This window comes from Lucilia cuprina, chromosome 5 (assembly GCF_022045245.1).
Source record: "Lucilia cuprina isolate Lc7/37 chromosome 5, ASM2204524v1, whole genome shotgun sequence".
In the NCBI taxonomy this organism is placed as follows: domain Eukaryota; kingdom Metazoa; phylum Arthropoda; class Insecta; order Diptera; family Calliphoridae; genus Lucilia; species Lucilia cuprina.
Window position 1 is genome coordinate 8,433,208 of NC_060953.1, and position 19,844 is coordinate 8,453,051.

Below are 19,844 nucleotides of genomic sequence, written 5' to 3' on the forward strand. Positions count from 1 at the left end.
CTAGACTATAGACTAGACTATAGACTAGACTATAGACTAGACTATAGACTAGACTATAGACTAGACTATAGACTAGACTATAGACTAGACTATAGAAAAGACTATAGATTAGACTATAGACTAGAGGCTAGACTGTTGACTAGACTATAGACTGAACCATAGAATTGATTATAGACTAGACTGTAGACTGGACTATAGACTAGATTATAGACTAGACTATAGACTAGACTATAGACTAGACTATAGACTAGACTATAGACTAGACAATAGACTAGACTACAGACTAGACTATAGACAAGACTATAGACTAGACTATAGACTACAGACTAGACTGTTGACTAGACTATAGATAATAGACTGAACCTTTGACTAGCCTATAGACTAGACCATAGAATAGACTATAGACAGGACTATAGATTTGACTAAAAACTAGACTATAGACAATAGATTAGACCTTAGACTTCATTATATACTAGACTGTTGTCTAGACTATAGCAATAGACTAGACCTTAGACTTGATCATAGAGTACAGACTAGACTATAGACTAGACTACAGACTAGACGATAGCCTAGACTGTTGACTAGACTATACTATGGACATTAGACTGAACCTTAGACTTGATTATAGACAAGATTATAGACAATAGACTAGAACTAAGACTTGATTATAGACTAGACTGTAGAGTAAACTATTGACAATAGACCTTAGACTTGATTATAGACAAGACTATAGACTGTATACTAGAATTTAGACTTGACTATAGAATAGACTAATACTAGACTATATACTAGACTGTATACTAGACTATAGGCTAGACAGTAGAATAAACTATTGAATAGACTAAACTAGACTATGTACTAAACTTTAGTTAGTTATGTTGTTGTTTGTCGAAACTGGCTAACAAACATTTCTAACTAACTAACTAACTAACGTTAATATTTTATGAGTCATTTTAGATTTAGTGATTTTGAAAAGAGTGTTTTATATACAATCACTCAATAATTTTTGCTCACAACATATTAGTGTTGAATTTTATCCCGATATGGTTATTTTCTTATGGATTATGTTTGTTTCATTGATAATCTGAAGTAGACCTTATATGGGAACTATGCTCAGTTATGGACCGATCGAGGTTCGCTATTTCTATTGAATATATGTATATGTAAAAAATGTTCTTATATTAGCGATGTTCTAGAGGGTGCCATTAAAATCCATCATCCCGGAGCATATTCGTTTTAAGCTATATGAAATTTCTGAACAAAAAAAAAATAGTTTTGCGGAATAAAACAAAACAAGTATAAGAAAAAAATGGAACATTTCCGTGGGACATGTTGATTTTAAATATAAAAGACAAATAGAAGGATATGGCTAAATCGATTCTGCAATGATAATTTAATAATTTTTGAAAATATTTCATTTTAAACCTAACTAACTAATACAAGTTTGCATTCGCTCTAAGGAAAATATCGGACCAATTTGAAACATTTTCATCAACATCGTTTATTAAAGAAGAGATCATGAACAAAATTTTTAGATTAACTTTGAAAATCGAAATTTGTAGTTCAACTACAAGGATGGACATCGTTAATTCTATTTAGAAAGTGTTTGTAAGCAGCACATAACTAATATAATGCAATGTAGTTTAACAAATGATCAAACATTGTTCCCAATGTTGCAATTCTGTTACAATTATCTGTAGAGAAACTTTGTTTAAAAAGTTTTCATTAGAAAATGTTAATAAATATTTTTAAATTTACAATGAAATTAATATTAAATTAAATAGTACCATCAACTACCCATCCCTGGGTATTATACTACAATTTCACTAAATACTCACATTCTTAAGCACACACAATATAAAAGAGCACGTTTTTCTTACCACAATCGTAAATTGTTGTTGTATAGGCTAATGAATAGCATTGTTAGTGTAAATAATACACGATCACTGTATGTATGATCGAGTAGAACAGAACAACAATAAACTACCCAACTAAGTGTGATATTGTTAGTGCATGACTAATATACGGGGTTGTTCAATGCTATGGAATATTGATCGCTTGCTTACACATTATCAGAAAGATATTATTAGCTTCATACAGAAATATATTTAATTTTTTTGTGATTTCGAAATTTGTTTCCCTATAACTAAATAATTCTCATTTAGTTTATATTCCATTGTAGATATATAATTTAGTTTTGCATTGGTAAAGTTATCGCTTCTCGGCCTTATGGCTAAGATCAAAGTGTAGTATCTGTTCTTATCAGCTTAACATCTGATAGATCCTCCATCGGAGGACAACAAATGTTAAACTGATTTTTGGAAATAGACGGAATGTTTAGGGGCTTGCTCCACTTCTGTCACGGGTTGGCCCGGTATTGCAGTACCGCCGGGATTTCGGCCCAATATAAAAATCAATTTCATTTATAGATAAAAATAAAACCTAATCGGTTTTAAGTTTGTCTATTTAATAAACAAAAAGGGTCTTAATGTGTAAAATTACAAAAGAAACTATTCCGTATCGAAGTTTTTATTAAATTCTATAGTGTTACGAACAAAATTTTCTAAATGTTCCTCCAAAAGTTTTGTAACAAAAATTAATTTTTATTTGCCAAAAATATCGGAACTATTTAAAAAAAATCATATTTATATTATTTAACAAAATTTTCTATATAGGACGAATATCTTTTCTAAAATCGCTTTAAAATATTTTCCTAATCAAAACATAATATTAACTAGTTATTTTTAAAAAGACCTGACGTGGAACTACAATAGAACCGATTCAGTTCTGTTTCGTTATTAGATTAGTTCAATTCTAGATCAGTTTTCTTTGGAAAGTTTTTTTCACCTTAGAAGACAACGAGTTTCTGAAAAAGTTTTCATATGAAATCTCTAGACTAATGTTTTCTTTAACAATACTGAACTATAAAAAGAAATGAACTGACATAGAAACTACAACTAAACTAGAGTTTAATTAAATCAGAGGTATACATATATAACTGATCAAGAAATAAACTAATCTAGAACCTAAACAGAATTGAACTAGAACTGAAATACAACTGAATCAGACCTGAATTAGAACTAAACTAGAACTGAACTAAAACGAAAAATGAACTGAACTAAACTGGAACTTAACTATTACTGAACTATAACTGAACTAGAACTGAACTAGAATTGATCTAGAACAGAAGTAGAACTGAACTAGAGCTAAAATAGAACTGAAATAGAACTGAACTAGAACTGAATTAGAACTGAACTAGAACTGAACTAGAACTGAACTAGAACTGAACTAGAACTGAACTAGAACTGAACTAGAACTGAACTAGAACTGAACTAGAACTGAACTAGAACTGAACTAGAACTGAACTAGAACTGAACTAGAACTGAACTAGAACTGAACTAGAACTGAACTAGAACTGAACTAGAACTGAACTAGAAATGAACTAGAACTGAACTAGAACTGAATTAATACTGAACTAGAACTGAACTAGAACTGAACTAGAACTGAACTAGAACTGAACTAGAACTAAACTAGAACTGAACTAGAACTGAACTAGAACTGAACTAGAACTGAACTAGAACTGAACTAGAACTGAACTAGAACTGAACTAGAACTGAACTAGAACTGAACTAGAACTGAACTAGAACTGAACAAGAACTAAAGAACAACTGAACTAGAACTGAGCTGGTGCGGATATAGAAATGAACTCAAACTGAACCAATCTGGAACTGAACTAGAACTAAGTTTGTACGATTCTTAAAAAAAAAATTCCATCTGGAAACTACACCGTGATTTCATTGTGAAAAAAACTGGATTCTTTGGATAAGTCTTGGAGACCGGAAGTTAAGAAAGTTTTGTTCTAGATTACCTAATTAATGATTTCTCCAGAAAATCCATAGTTTGTAGACAGAGGTTTCTTTAAAATTGTTTGCCTAGAACCCCTTTAGTTTAAAATGAGTTTTTCTGAAATATTTTTGACATTAGTCATGTCCTAAATCTCTAAACATGGCAAATTTAAAGCCTGCGTTTTTTTTTCCAATTGCAAACATATCCTCTTGTCACAACACACAGCAAATCTAATAGCAAAAAAGTCAACGAACCACAGTTAAAACAAACAAACAAAATGCCTAACATACACTAAAGGCACAACATGAATTCAACTTATTTTTGTAGTCTACTTTAAGGCACTACAACTAAAGTCATTGCAATGCATATACGATAGGCATTGAAATAAAATAAAAATAGAAAAAAATATTATATACATATAAACGAGTTTAAATAAAACAAATTTGTCACCTTATTTTCTTGCCTACATTTGGAAAATGAAGAGCAAATACATATAACCAGGAATCCATGTTTGTGTGTGTTTTAGCAGAAGGGTAAGTGTGAATGCATTCATATGAGTAAACTTAATACAACAAAATACTATTGTGCGAATGTAAGTAAGAGCAAATATATGCAATATAAAGTGTAACATACACTAGGGCGTCTACATTAAAGTAAATACTATGCGCACTTGTTTCCATATAAAACAGAACACACACAAAAAAACTTAAAACCTAAAGATAAAAACAAAAGAAAACAAACAAAAATACCAAAACAGAAATAATACAAAACTGCATAAACACCTAACACCCTGCAACATTTACCCGGCACGCCATGACATGCAATAACTCTTTCAGACATGCAATAGCTGGCAGAAAGGGTGTTGTAATGGAAAACATCTAATGGAATGTACTCGTTAACTGCAGCTACTCAATTTATTACCACTCACACACACAGACACTCTTCCTATGGACACTACCTATAGCAATTGAGTCATAAATCTTGGTTTACTGCTCAATTTGCCTAAAATTATGCTTTTCATTGCATTTCAATGCACTTCTCCCTACAACATAAATTTCCCTTATTTCAGGAGCCTGGAAATATGCAACACTTTTATTGGCTGTCCAAGAGAGTAATTTAAAAATTTCTGCACTTTCTTGATTGGTTACTTTCGTTAGGGGAGCTTTTTATGCGCATGTGCTTTTCCATTAAATATTTATGGGAGAATTTTATAGTCTTCTCAAAGCGCATTACAAAACGTGTCCTTTTCTGAAGCTCCCTAAGGATTTGTAGGGAATTTGTTTGTGTTCCCTGTTTTGGCTAACAATTGTGGTGGTTTTGTGTTGGTGGTGTCTACAGAGTTTTTTGATTTGTTTTGGAGAAATTCGGTTTTTGTTGTTGTTCTCCATGAGGGGGTTTTGAAAATGGGAGTAAAAGAGTAAAAAGCCGGTTGTAAAGCGAATACTGTATAGTGGTCGGTATGTGTGTGTTTAATCTATGTATTTGTTTACATATTTATACATATAATTGTTGACATTGATGCACCATGAATTTGTTTCATTAGGGCAATAACAGGGGCGTTATGAAGAAAATGTCAATTATTCTTAAATAAAAAAGGAAAATTTTTTCTAAAGAACAAACTCTTCTAGAGATTCTAGGTGGAAAATTTTCTCAAAATAAACTATTTTCTATGGACAACTTTTGTTTAGAGACTCAATACAGAAAAAGTTCTAAAGAAAACTTGCGACTACAGTGACTAGAATACTTTCCTAGTCCCCAGACAGAAAATTTTTAATACAAAACATCCATCAGAAGACTATAGACGAAAAATATTCTAATAAAAACTTTTGACTTGAGATTGAACGAAAATTTTTCTAATGAAAACTTTCGCCTAGAGAATATTTTGCTCAAAAAATCATTCTAATGTTGTTTAATTTTAAATGAAATTGATTTTTCTAATTGGGCCGAAATCCCGGAGGTACTGCAATACCGGGCCAACCCGTGACAGAAGTGGAGCAAGCCCCTAAACATTCCGTCTATTTACAAAAATCAGTTTAACATTTGTTGTCCTCCGATGGAGGATCTATCAGATGTTAAGCTGATAAGAACAGATACTACACTTTGATCTTAGCCATAAGGCCGAGAAGCGATAACTTTATCAGTGCAAAACTATATTATATGTATAAATTTGAACATAAACTAAGTGGGAATTATGAGTAATATAAACATTAAGAAAACGCGTGAAAGATTACGAAGAAGAATAAGGGTGTTTTTTCCCAATAGCTAGGTAATATATATTGAATTTGTCTACCTGAAGAAAACTGAATAGGAAATACACAAGAAGAAAGTGTGTGCAAGATCTAATGATAATGTAGCAACAACAAGTAAAACAACAATATGAATATACTTAGTAAATACTTGGCAGAAGGAACGGACTAGAAGCCCGATAATAGCCTGAGAAATACATACATAACTAACTAAATCACTAACTAACTAAATCACTAACTAACTAACTAACTAACTAACTAACTAACTAACTAACTAACTAATTAACTAATTAACTATCTAACTATCTGACTAACTAACTAACTAACTAACTAACTAACTAACTAACTAACTAACTAACTAACTAACTAACTAACTAACTAACTAACTAAATAACTAACTAACTAACTAACTAACTAACTAACTAACTAACTAACTAACTAACTAACTAACTAACTAACTAACTAACTAAAAAACTATAGTCTGTAGTCTAGTCTATAGTCTAGTCTATAGTATAGTCTATAGTCTAGTCTATAGTATAGCTTATAGTCTAGTCTATAGTCTAGTCTATAGTCTAGTCTATAGTCTAGTCTATAGTCTAGTCTATAGACTAGTCTATAGTCTAGTCTAGTCTATAGTCTAGTCTATAGTCTAGTCTATAGTCTAGTCTATAGTCTAGTCTATAGTCTAGTCTATAGTCTAGTCTATAGTCTAGTCTATAGTATAGTCTAGTTTATAGTCTATTCTATAGTATAGTCTATAGTCTAGTTTATAGTCTAGTCTATAGTCTAGTCTATATTATAGTCTATAGCCTATTCTATAGTGTAGTCTAAAGTCTAGTCTTTAGTCTAGTCTATAGTCTAGTCTATAGTCTAGTCAATAGTCTATAGTCTACTCTATAGTCTACTCTATAGTCAAGTCTATAGTCTAGTCTATAGTCTAGTCTACAGTCTAGTCTAAAATCAAGTCTATAGTTCAGTCTATAGTCTAGTCTATAGTCTAGTATATAGACTAGCCTACAGTCTAGTAAATAGACTAGTCCATAGCCCAATCTGTAGAGTAGTCTATTGTCTAGTCTATAGTCTATACTCTAGTATAGTCTCTAGTCTAGTTTATATTCTACTCTTTAGTCTAGTCTATATTTTAGTCTATAGTCTACTCTATATTCTACTCTAGAGTCTAGTATATAGTCTAGTCTATAGTCTAGACTCTAGTATAGTCTCTAGTCTAGTTTATATTCTACTCTTTAGTCTAGTCTATATTCTAGACTATAGTATAGTCTATATTCTAGTCTATAGTCTAGTTTATAGTCGAGTCTATAGTCTATGCTATAGCCTAGTTTACAGTCGAGTCAATAGACTAGTCTATAGTCGAGAGTATAGTCTAATCTATAGCCTAGTTTATAGTCCAGACAATAAAATAGTCTATAGTCTAGTTTCTAGTCTAGTATACTAGATACTGTAGTATATAGTCTGGACTATAATCGAGTAGGTAGTCTATTCTATATTCTGGTCTATACTCTGATCTATAGTCTAGTATCTAGTCTATTGACTAGATTGTAGTCTTGTACAAAGTCTAATTCATTTTTTTTCTTTCTTTCAATTTTCGTTTTATTTCTATATTGACTACACTATATCCCAGATTATAGTCGCGACTGTAACTAACTAAGGTAGTAGGTAGGTGAAACAGATATTATAACGTAGTTAGACTGCGTGTCCAAATAAGATCTGACTTTATTCTTGAGTAGAGCCTATAGACAACATTATCGTGCAAACTTTATATTAGATTTTACATTAGACAATGATCTGACTATTTCTTAGACTTTAGGATTGACCATGGTCTAGACTCTATTTTACAAATAGATTTATTTTCTTTCGTCTACAGACTTCAAATCAGGTTATAATGCAGCCTACTGACTACATTATATTCCTGACTTTAGTCTAACTTAAAGATTATACTCCACGCTGCAGATTAACTTGCATCTGAGAGCAAGGTTGTAAAATGTTCCATTAAAGTGTTTAAAGTCCATTTTTAAACTAAAACTGAAATATTTAGTAAAAGAAATTAAAAGTTTAAGACAATAATACAATTTTTTTTTTAATTTTAGTATTTTTTTTTTGTTAATTTTTTTCCCATGATTATCATGGTCATTGCAAGTAGATAATGAATTACTGACTGTTAGCCGCCACCCAAACCACAGATTTATCATATGCTACTCCCATACTTAGGTAACAAACAGGATATTGTACCAAAAAAAGGGGAGGTGTGCTTCAAATAAAAACAACAAGTATAGTTCAACAACAGCAACAACAACATGTTAAAAAGCTTTTGTTGGAGACTTTTACTCTTAAAAAAGGCAAGCTCTTAGTAAAAGAGCGAGGTAGTAAGAGTAGTGTTGGCAAATTCGCCGTAATTTTAAGGCAAAAGCTTTGGTGGTTGAAAGAAAAGCTTTTTTTTCGAAGGTAGTAAGGATGAGCGCTTGTTTTTTAAGGATTTTTGTAATTTTTTTTTTTTCAGTTTGGGAAAAAATTTTGAAAATGTTTTTTTAAAAAATAAATTTTAAAAAATTTATAATTTTTTGGAATTTTAAGGATTTTTTTTAAAAAATAGTTTGTGTTCAGTGGGGAAGTTTTTGTTAATTAGATTTTGCGGCAAATTGCTGGCAACATGTTGTTTGTATAAATTTGTGTTGTGTGTTTTATTTTTAATTTAGTTGTCATTAAGTAAAGCATATCTTAAGGTGTTAGAAAAACAAGACTTAACATTCAGAAGAAGAAAAAAAGAAATTATTAAAATTAATTGAATAAAATAAATTTGTTTATAATTTATATTTAAATAAAATAAAAAACATTATATTATAAAATAAAATTCATTAAGATTTACTCCAGCAGCAAGCCTAAAAGTAGGCAAAGAAAATTAAAAAACTTCGTGTTTTCTTGCATACATGTTGCCGGTAATAACGAGCAACTATTTTTCATCGTTATAAAATCCTTTTGCAACTAATTGCAACAGCAACAACAATGATAGCTTTCAGTTGGTCATATGAAAACGAAAAAGGATTCTAAAATAGTAATTTCTTTTCCTCTATAACTTCGTTTGTTTTTGTACAAAATTTAATATTGTATCCTTTGTGTCTGCCTTACAAACCATTACAAAACTATTCGGTTTTTGTTTAAAAACGACTAGATTGTGTAAGTGAATCTTTTTTTTTTGCATTTTAGTCCTGCAAACCTTGCTAGCGACACAGACACACCGTTGTTCGTTGTATAGTCCTTTTTGTAGAACTCGTCTTTCTGTACGTCGTGTTAACGTGGTCTTCGTCTCTATATTCAACACAAAATTTCGTTTCTTTGCCACACTGCAAAGTCATACAAAATATCGACTCGTGTGTTGGCTGCTTGTCTATTTTGTTCTTTTTTTTTTTTTGTTTCTGTTTTGGTTCGTCTGTGTCTTCTTCCTCCTTTTTTAGCCTGGGATGCATTTCGTTTTAATACTGTTTATTTTACTGTGTTTTTAGTTTTTTTTTCTTTGGTTTGCAAAAGACAACAAAATTGTTGCTGTCGTTATAATAGTTGTTGCTGTTGTTGTTGTTGTTGTTTTGCAAAAAAAGGGCCAATGCGCTTTTTAACGAATTGTAAGGATCAGTTTAACGCGAATTACGGTTACGAAAGGATGCCAATGCATAGAACGTAATAAACGTGTTTTTTGTTTAAAGTGTGTGTTGTTTATTTTCTCATACTTAAAAAGAATTAAAAAAAAGAGGAAAGAAAAATTTTTAAAAATTAACAAAAAAAACTAAATCAAAAAAAGAAATATTTAAAACCATTTTTTTCCTAAAACATAATTTTAATTTCCAAAATTTTCAAAATAAGTTTAAATTCAAATTGTGCTAAATCATATCAATAAAAGAAAAATTCAAATTCTCAAAGCAATTCAAACGATTTTGTTAAGGAATTTGTAAAAGAAAACCTAAACTGACCTATCTCAAGCCTGTAACGGTTAGTAGAGTGTTATGTTCCAAAAAAAAAAAAAAATGTATTGCCTATGTTTAGGCTTAAGGATGTGTTAATGATGTTGTTTAAAGTTGTTTTAATAAATTTAACAAATTTGTAATTTTGAATATTTTTTTTTTAATTTTAATAATTTTTTTTTAATTTATATTAAGAAATTTAAAAATTTTGTTTCCCTAAAGTTATGCTTTAAAATTTTTTGAAATTTGTTAAGAAATTATTTTTATATTTATTTTTAATATAAACTTTGAAGCTTAAAAGTATGCTTTAGTTTTATTGTATAAGGCATAATATTTGAAAATTATTTGGACCACAAAAGTATTATTTTAAATGTTTTTAAAAATGTTCTTCAAATCCCAAAAAAGTATGCTTTAGTTTTTTTATAAGGCAATCATTTTTCAAATTAATTTTCACCTCAAAAAGAATTATTTTTAATTTTTTTTTAAATTTTCTTCAAATCCTAAAAATATGCTTTACTTTTTTACAATTATGTTTAACATAATTATTCAAAAACTTATGCAACATGATTTGAGATTAATATTTGAACTTAAATCTTTATATTTCTAAATTGCTTTTTAAATTGAATTAAACTGTAAATCGCAGCCTAAAAGTAGTCTTTATTTATTATTAACTTTAAAGTCAAAAAATGTGGTTTAATTTTATTATAAACAGCAATTACTTTTGAAATTTATATAGACCACAAAAAGATTAGTCAAATTTCTTTTAATAAATTTCTTCAAATCCTAAAACTATGCTTTACTTTTTTGTAATTATGTTTAAAAACAACAATTTAAACACTTATGCAACATGATTTGTGATTCATATTTTAACTTAAATCTTTTCATTTCTAAAATTATATTCAAATTGAATTAAAATTTATATCACTGCTTAAAAGTAGGCTTTACCTTTTATTTAATTTATAGTCGAAAAGTATACTTTAGTTTTGATATAAAAGACAATCACTTCTAAGGTTTATATAGACCCCAAATAGATTATTTAAACTTTTTAAACAAATTTCTTCAAATCCTAAAAGTATGCTTTGCATTTTTTATAATTATGTTTAAAAAATATTCAAAAATTTATGCAACATCATTTGTGATTAATATTTGAACTCAAATCTTTCCATTACCAAAATTATATTCAAATTGAATTAAAGTTTACTTTGAAGCCTAAAAGTAGGCTTTATTTATTATTAATTTTAAAATCTGAAAGTATACCTTAGTTTTATTATAAAAAGCAATCACTTTTGAAGTTTAAATAGACCAAAAAAAGATTATTAAAATTTAAAAAAAAATTTCCTCAAATCCTAAATGAATGCTTTACTTTTTTATAATAACGTGTAAAACAATTATTCAAAATTTTACGCAACATGATTTGAGATTAATATTTTAACTTAAATCTTTTTATTTTTAAGTTTCTATAGAAAATGATCTTAAATTTACTTGCAGCCTAAATGTATGCTTAAGTTTTTCTCTAATATTTATGTAATTTAAATATTTTGTGCATTAAAAACTATATTTTCAGTTTATTTTGTTTACAAACTCTTTATTTCTAATTTTCAAACGTATTTGAATTCCTTTTGAAAAAATTACTTAAAATCCTAAAAGTATGCTTAATTTTTTTAAATTGTGTTTCAAAACAACATTCTAAATCATATGCAACATTTTTCCCAAATTGTTTTGTAACTTTAATCATTATTTTCCTCAATTTCTTTTAATTCAGTTAAATAATATTTCTTTTAGAATTTCCCAAAAGTTGACCTTTAGTTTTTTTTCAAACTCCTTTAAGTATTTTTAATTTTTTTTACAAGAAATTCGATTTTTCTTTTAAACTTTAACTTTCAATGCAACAATTTAAAACGTATAGAACTATAAATCATAAAACTTCTTAAAAAACTTCAAAAATCTCTTTTTTTATAGAAAGTTTTAAAACGATTTTAGCAGCCTTAAGTTATGCTTTAAAATCTTTTCTAATATTAAAAATTATTACTTGTCTTCAAACTAAAGTGAAACATACAAGTTTTGAGTTTAACAGCAAATTGATGAAATTTTGTTTAAAAAAAAAACCTAAAACTTATAGAATTCCTTTAAAAATTTAAGTTCCTAAAAGTATGCAATAGTTTTTATCATAATAATAAAAAATGCCTATAATTCATTTAAATTTGTGGTTGACTGAATGTTTTTTTAGTTCATTGTGCATAATTTTAAAAGAAACCTAAAACTTAAAGAATTCTTTTGTTTTCGAGAACTAAATAATTAAAGTTCCGAAAAGTATGCAACATTCTTAGATATGTTTTTAAAAATTTTCAAAAATGACTAAAGCTCTGTAAAATTTGTGATTTATTAAGCTTTAAAAATGTTCTCAATTCTTTATCATTTAAAGTTGATTTCGAACTTCATGCGAAACAAAACTTCAGTGGAGTTTTAAAACCATAAAAGTTGACATAACTGTATTGGCTTCTAAACGATTCATAACAATACATTTCACTGTTATGCTGCAGACTTTTATATTAAGTTTTTTCATATTGCAAGAAAGCATTTTTTTGAGTTTGTTCTTAATGAATAAGTTCTTGAATGGGTGCAAAACTATCCAGTTTTAATTTGCAAATATTTTCATCAATATTCCTTCAAGAATTCGTTCTATAGAATATGACTTAGATCACAAGAAGAGAGTTTTTAGAGTTTGAAATAGTTCTCGAATGGATGCAAAACGATTCAGTTCTGATTCTTCTTAAGCAATTTAGAAAATATTTCAATCGATATTTTTTCGAATCGAAATCGTTCTAAGATTACAATAAGAGAATTTTTAGAGTTTTGTTCTTAACGAATTAGTTCTCGAATGGGTGCAAAACGATCTAGTTCAGATTCTTGATTAGTAAATTTGGAAATAATTCCATCGATATTTCTACGAAAATTCGTTCTATAGAATGTGACTGAGATTACAAGAACAGAGTTTTTAGAGTTTTGTTCTTAACGAATTAGTTCTCGAATGGGTACAATGCCATCCATTACAGATTCTTGAAAAGCAAATTTGGAAAAAGTTCTATCGCAATTGAACACTTACTGTTGGACACTGCTGAGAGCCCAATAAAATAATTTTTGAGTTTTATTCTAAACGAATTAGCTTTCGAATGGGTGCAGAACGATCGACATTTGAATCTTGATTAGCAAATATGGAAATATTTCGATGGCTATTTCTTTAGGAACTCGTTCTGTAGAACATTGCTGAGATTGCAATAAAACTTCTTAAGGATTTTTCCAAGAACTATATCTAGTTATACAAAACAACTTTTTGGCAGAAGTTTAAAAAAGTAAATAATTTCTATGAATTTCTTTTCCACGAAATAGAAAAAAATCCTTTTAAGTATTTATATTTATAGAAGGAATTGAACAGTGAATGTATGGCGAGTGAGAATCGTTAAATTATGTAAAATAACTACGAATTTATAGAATGAGAATTAACGAACCCATTCATGAATAATTGTTTCTTAAATTAGCTCTGAAAAAATCGCTAGAAAAAGCGAACTAGTTCCCGAATAATTCTGAAAAGGTTGAATATAATCTCATAAGTTTCTCTAGAACTAATTGGAGGAGTGAGAAATGCGAATAATGAATTATTTATTTAAAAACCTGACTCCAGACAACATAACGCTTTCGTGGAACCAGTTTCGAAGGTCATAATCTTAAGCAATTGGATTCTAAGTAAAAAGATCGAACAAAGGTAGAACGCTATAAACTCCGTTCATTGGGTATGTTTGGATACAAAAGAAAAGTTTTTCAATTGAAAAAATTGTGTATTAAAAAGTTTCTAAATTTGAATTTATTACAAAATTTCCTCCGAGAGTTTTTTAATTCGGGGATACTGTTGTATGAGATCTAGCTATAAGGATGGTACGATTTCTCAACAATTTATTACAAGAGTTTTTTTTTTTTTTTAATTTGGGGGATACGGTTGCATGAGCTCTAGCTGTAGAGTGCCCACAAGGTTTGCCAGGGCATCCACATGACAGACAAATAAAAGAAAGAACAAACATGGATTATTGGACTTAGAAAGTATGACCAATTCTGTGATGATGAATCTGTCAGATGTATACACGATTTCTTTTTTAAATAGCCAACTCCTTCATTAGAAGTTTTTGAGGATCAATAGTTTCTGATATAGTTCCTCCCTGCCATAGATTATTGGACTTAGATAGTTTGATCCATACTGTAGTCCGTCGTAAATGCGATTCCTTTATAAATAGAAAACTTCCTTAATAGGAGTTTAAAGACCAATAGTTTCTAAAAAGATTCCTCCCTCCCATAGATTATTGGACTCAGAAAGTATGACCAATACTGATGAATCTGTCAGTCACAAAAACGATTTCTTAATAAATAGAAAACTTCCTTAAAAGGAGTTTAAGCATCAATAGTTTCTAAAAAGGTTCCTCCCTCACATAGATAATTGGACTCAGAAAGTATAACCAATACTGTGGTAATGAAGCTGTCTGTCATGAAAGCGATTCCTTTAAAAATTGAACTCCCTTAATAGGAGTTTTGGGGATCAATAGTTTCTAAGACTCAGAAAGTATGATGAATCTGTCAGTCACAAAAACGATTTCTTTATAAATAGAAAACTTCCTTAAAAGGAGTTTAAGGACCAATAGTTTCTAAAAAGTTTCTCAATCACATAGATTATTGGACTCAGAAGTTATATGACCAATACTGTGATGATCAATCTGTCAGTCTTGAAAACGATTCCTTTAAAAATAGAATTCCCTTTATAGAAGTTTTGGGGATCAATAGTTTCTAAGAATGCTCCTCCCTCCCATAGATTATTGGACTCAGAAAGTACGACCAATACTTTGGTGATAAATCTGTCAGTCATAAAAGCGATTACTTTATAAATAGAAAACTTCCTTAATAGGAGTTTAGGGATATATAGTTTCTAAGAAGGTTTCTCCCTCCCAGAGAGAAACCTTCTTAGAGCAACACTTTCTACAATAAAATAACTTCAATCTTTTAAAATTTAGTTAAAAGTAAAGCATATTTTAAGGCTTTTTAAAAAATTTCTGATATTTTCTATATTTACAGCTAATTAATCATAAAAAACATTAAAAACAACAACCATTAAGCCAAAAGTAAAATAAACTGTTAAAATTAATAAAAACAAAAAAAAAATTATAAGTTAACGCCTACAGGTATGCTTTAGTTTAAATCAAATTATTAACTAAATGTGTTATCTACAGCAAGGTTAATTAAATCAATACGCCTTTTTTTTGGTTAAACACATATTTTGAGGCGACATAATGTGTTGAACATTTTAGGTGCAAATCAATCAAGTGAAATAGGTTATAATGGAAGCTTAATTTGTCTAGCTAAAACGCCTATTGTTGAAAATAAATTAAAAAAAAAACGAAATAGAACAAGAAGATTTAAAAAAAAGTAAAAAATTAATTTAAACTGGAGCAGACAATAAAAGAAAAAGTTTTGAAAAACGACCGAAAGTAGAGTTTAAAAGTAAAAGTTATTTAAACGCCTAAAAGTACACTTTAAAATTAAGGAAATTTTAAGAAATTTCTATTTCAAACAGTTTTTTATTTAATTACTAAGAATTAAAACATAATTCTGTTTAAAACTTTGAAAAAAAATTGCAATTTTTAAAACGCCTAAAGTTAGGCTTTGAAAAACAGAATTTAGCTTTAAAAAACTTAAGATTTAAAAGCAAGAAAAGTGTAGATAAGCTAAGCGAACACTGTTTGTTAAGGAAAAAGATGTATAAGTTAAGAAATGTTTAACAAACTTTAGACAAAAGCGGAAATTTTTTGTTAACTTTAAGAAAAAGTTGTTCTTTTAGAGCTAAAACACTAAATTTAAAAGAAATTTTATAAAAACAAAAAAAAAACACAAACTTTATGTTCTAATGATTTTAACGAAATTTTTTCATTAGAGGATATTTTAAGAAAGTTATTTAAAAACTTGTATAAGTTGCAAGCCTAAAAGTAGGCAGCAATTTTTGCTAGAATCAAAATAAAAAACACAAAAACTTTAAGAAAAAGAAAAAGAAAACGCATATCAGCAGAAAATTTTAAATTTAATAAGAAAATTATAGAAATAATTTAAAAAATAATTTAAAAAAATAATTTTCAAAAATAATTAAAAAAAACTAAAATTTAAGAAAAATTTTAAAATTTTGTTTAAAATTTAAAAAAAATAAAAAATAAAAAAAATCCCAAAATTAACGCTCGCTTAATGTAGTAACGGTTGTGACTAAAAACTAAAGTAAAATTATATATTTGTAAAAAACCTAAAAAAACACAAAATCGTTACGTAGACTTAACGTAACTAACAAGGTAACTTAAATCAGGCTTAAAATAACAACAATAATATTTATAAATTTAAAAATAAAAAATATTTTTTTTACAAATAAAAACCAAACAAACCATATCAATATTTTTGGTCAAATTTAAAATTCACAAATTTCAACAAAAACTTTTGACAAAAAAAAAAAACACACACACACACCACAAATTGCAAATTTAAACCAATTAAAATTATTTAAAAATTTTCCTCATCAAAAAAACACAAACTTTTTGCTTAATTTGTTAGTGTATATGTGTGTACTTAATTAAATTTTTCTATAGAAAAATTTTCCTAAACAGAAAAAAATAACGAAAAAAAAATAAAAATACAAATTTACAATTATTACTCTGAAAAAAACATACAATATAAGTATTAGTGTTAGAGTATTTTTATGTTAAGTGTTTATATATGTAGGTATGTGTGTGTATTTGTGTTTTTCATGTAAATGTATAAAATCTAAAATAAATATTTAAAAAAAAATCATTAAAATAAATAAAATTCAAGAAAAATAACAAAACATATATTTATACATAAAATAATATAATCTAAAACAACAACAAATTGCAAAAAAAATCACAAAAAAAACTACTAGGTGCTTCAATGTAAAAACATAAATTTCAATTATCAAACTGTTAATTGAATTTTATTGAAATATAACGAAAATATAGCAGCACAAGCTCATCAACATCAACATCATCATTATTATCAACAACAAATCAACCACAATTTTTTTCGTATCAAAAAAACACAGCATAACATAATGGGTAAGTCAATACAATTAATAGCAATTTTATAAAATTATATGTAATTGGTAATCTAATAAAAAAAAAAAGCTCAAAAAGTTTAAGACAACTCCTTAACTGTAACTTTTGAATCCCCTGATTCTGCAGAAACAAACAATATACAAATAATTCTTAAAATTTTTCAAAAACTTACGCTAAATCAAATTTTTCTTTATTTTCTTAAACGTTATGCAAACAGTTCTCAAACTACTTACTTGTAATGGGTTTAGTAATGATTTTGCAAACTATTGAAAACAAAAGAACATGAATGTAAATTTTTCACAATAAAAACAATTTCTTCTTAAGAGAACAAATTTTCTAGAGAAAATATCAATAAGTTTTCTATAGAAAACTATACAAAAAAAGAAGTAGGAAAGTATAGTCGGGCATGGCCGACCAATAATAATACCCTACACCACAAGTATATTTTTATACTCTACACCTTCGTGAAAAGGGTATATATAAGTTTTTCATTCCGTTTGTAATTTCTATAATATAATTTTCCGATCCTATAAAGTATATATATTCTGTATCCTTATAGATAGTGGAGTTGATTAAGCCATGTCCGTCTGTCTGTCCGTCTGTCTGCCTGTCCGTCTGTCCGTCTGTCTGTCTGTCTGTCTGTCTGTCTGTATGTCTGTCTGTCTGTCTGTCTGTCTGCCTGTCCGTCTGTCTGTCCTTCTGTCTGTCTGTTAAAATTATTATTTTTCGTAAAAAAACTTTTATTTTCAATTTTACCTTAATTCAAAAGTATTTAAGCAATTTATTAAAAAAACAAAATTTTCTAAATGAGGCTTTATATAGTTCAAATATGGGCCGATACTTGCTAAATTTAGGAAACTAACAAAACTGTTAGTTTTGTTGAGTTTCATTGCAATACAAATGGTTACAAGTCAAGATATTTTTTGAAGAAGGGTTTGTATGGGGGCTGGGGTCATATAAGGATCGATCATTATGAAAATCTGCAGTTTCATTAATACTTATATAAAACTTATTTGTGCATATTTGACATAATTATGGCATAAAATGTTCAAATCGGGAGGTACGGTTGTATGGGGGCTAGGTGAAATAATGGACCAATTTTAATCATTTTCAATAGGCTTTATCCCTGCCAACAAAAAAAATGCTTGCTACAAATTTCATCAAATTATCTTGAAAATTGCGGCATGGACAGTCGGACGAACGGACGGACGGACATGTCTTAATCGACTCAAAAAATGATTCTGAATCGATCGGTATACTTTAAGTTGGATATTGGACCAATATTTTTGTCTGCTACAAATATCAGCACAAACGTATAATACCCTCCTTACTATAGCGGTGTAGGGTATAAAAAAAATACAAATCGACTTTCGAATAATCGAACAATCGACTTTTTGTCGAAAAAAGTCAAAAAGTCGACAATCTTGTCGACAATTTTGTTCTCAAAAAGTCGATAACTTGACAGTGTCTATGAAAAGAGTTGAAAAGTCGACTTTGTAAATAAAAGTCGAAAAGGACGAAAAAAGTCTAAAAAAGTCGAAAAAGGTCGGAAAAGGTCGGAAAAAGTAGAAAATAGTCGAAAATCGGAAAAAGTCGAAATGTTGTTAGTAGAGTTATTTATAGAATATTTATAAAAAAACATAAAAAGTCAGCTCGCCAAATATTGACTACAGGACAAAAATTAAGAAAAAATGTCGAAAAGTCGAACAAAGTTGAAAATTCTGAAAAAATCGGAAAAGTTCAAAAAGTTAAAAATTTGAAAAACGTCGAAGAGTAAACTATTTATAAAATACTAAAAGTCTAAACGTTGACTTTTAATTAAATGGAAAAGTCGAAAAGCCGAAAAATCAACTATTCATCGAATGAAAAAAGTCGAAAAGTCGACTTTTAACTAAATGCAAAAAGTCGAAAAGTCGTTTCAACTATAGAACCCTAAAAAAAATTACCAAAATATGAAAAATTTTTCCATAGAAAATTAAATTAAAATATGAACAACTTTTCTATAGAAGAGGAGTTAATATAAAAAAAATTTAATAATTTACTTTTAATCTATTACTTCTAGCACTATAATACTTTAAAAATCTGATTCTGCTCTCCTAAATGCATCTCTTTACAGTTCATAGTAACATGTAAAAATCATGTAAAAATTTTAATTGATTTCCTTTTCATGTAATGATGCATAAAAATGTTGCAATATGTTGTTGCTTGCATCTTGTATGTAGTTGTTGTTTATTTAAATTTTTCTTGTTATTGTTGTATATGTAGTTGTTCTATGTATGTAGTATATGCTTTACATGTACATGTTCAAGTATTTACTTGAAACACTTTTGCCCGAACATTGAAATCTAATAATGATAATAATAAAAATTGCAATAATTGCATTTTCTAAAGCATTGAAGTTTGAAATTGATAGAAAGAAGGACGGACGGATATATGGTAGCAAAATAATAGGATAACAATTGTTGCAGTTTTGTAAATATTTTTTTTTTAAATTTTTAATTTTACAATGCTGGAGAGTAATACAAATTAATTGGTTATATGGTTTAACAAGCCAGAAAGTAGGCAATAGTTTTTTGTTATTTTGGAGAATTAGAAGCAAGCGATGGATCAGATTTAAGGGAGTGTTTCAAGAAAATTAA

At 28.2% G+C, this 19,844-nt stretch overlaps 1 long non-coding RNA gene and 2 other non-coding genes across 3 annotated transcripts; 2 read left to right on the forward strand and 1 right to left on the reverse strand.

The window, feature by feature from the left end:
• The first annotated feature begins 2,213 nt into the window (after nucleotides 1–2,213).
• Nucleotides 2,214–2,410, forward strand: LOC111687199. Its single transcript, XR_002762808.2, has one exon. It is a non-coding gene; the product is annotated as a U2 spliceosomal RNA (small nuclear RNA).
• A 3,369-nt stretch (nucleotides 2,411–5,779) lies between these two features.
• On the reverse strand, nucleotides 5,780–5,976 carry LOC111687198. Its single transcript, XR_002762807.2, has one exon. It is a non-coding gene; the product is annotated as a U2 spliceosomal RNA (small nuclear RNA).
• Nucleotides 5,977–9,688: 3,712 nt separating this feature from the next.
• On the forward strand, nucleotides 9,689–15,554 carry LOC124420099. Its single transcript, XR_006941032.1, has 2 exons — nucleotides 9,689–10,088; nucleotides 15,173–15,554. It is a non-coding gene; the product is annotated as an uncharacterized LOC124420099 (long non-coding RNA).
• The last annotated feature ends 4,290 nt before the right edge of the window (nucleotides 15,555–19,844 follow it).